This window comes from Hippoglossus hippoglossus, chromosome 20 (genome assembly GCF_009819705.1).
Source record: "Hippoglossus hippoglossus isolate fHipHip1 chromosome 20, fHipHip1.pri, whole genome shotgun sequence".
In the NCBI taxonomy this organism is placed as follows: domain Eukaryota; kingdom Metazoa; phylum Chordata; class Actinopteri; order Pleuronectiformes; family Pleuronectidae; genus Hippoglossus; species Hippoglossus hippoglossus.
In genome coordinates this window covers 5626361-5627022 of record NC_047170.1, presented here as the reverse complement: position 1 = coordinate 5627022, position 662 = coordinate 5626361, and positions in this window count along the sequence as shown.

The following is a 662-nucleotide window of genomic DNA, read 5'->3' as shown; positions in this document are numbered from 1 at the left end:
ACAATAGCGTGTGTGTGTGTGTGTGTGTGTGTGTGTGTGTGTGTGTGTGTGTGTGTGTGTGACACAGACAGCAGGCTTTGTTAGCCATGCCTAAATAATCACTTCTCTTATTAATTTTTTTTTTACCATGTCTTTATGACACAAGTTTATACGTAAAGACAATTTATTACAGCAAAGATCCCTGTGCACCACCTACATGTGCACGATTCATTCCCACAACAGAAGCGTTTTCCCCTTTGTGCAGAATTCAAAGATCATTATGCTTCTGAATCATTTCCACAGTGGCACCTGATCCTTGCCTCCACATGCACAAAGATCTGAGGCCTTTTTATTGCTGCTTGCAGCTTTAATAGATTGTCACCTGTAAATTGCTGCATTGCAACGCGGTCATCCCATCGTTGTATCACAGTAGCAGTGTGTGTGTCTGTGTGTGTGTAACTGTTGCCTTCCACTTGTTCTCTACACGGAGATCTGGTCAGATCAACTTTGTTTTGGATCCTGGTTTATACCCTTCAACTTCATCTGACACCGGGGATGACGTCCCGCCCACAAATCCGCTTCTTACCACCCCATTGGTTCAAAATCAAAGCCGGGCCACTAAAACCGAGCTCCCATTGGTTCGTGGCGACGTCAGTCACGCTCTGCACAATCTCTCCGTGCAA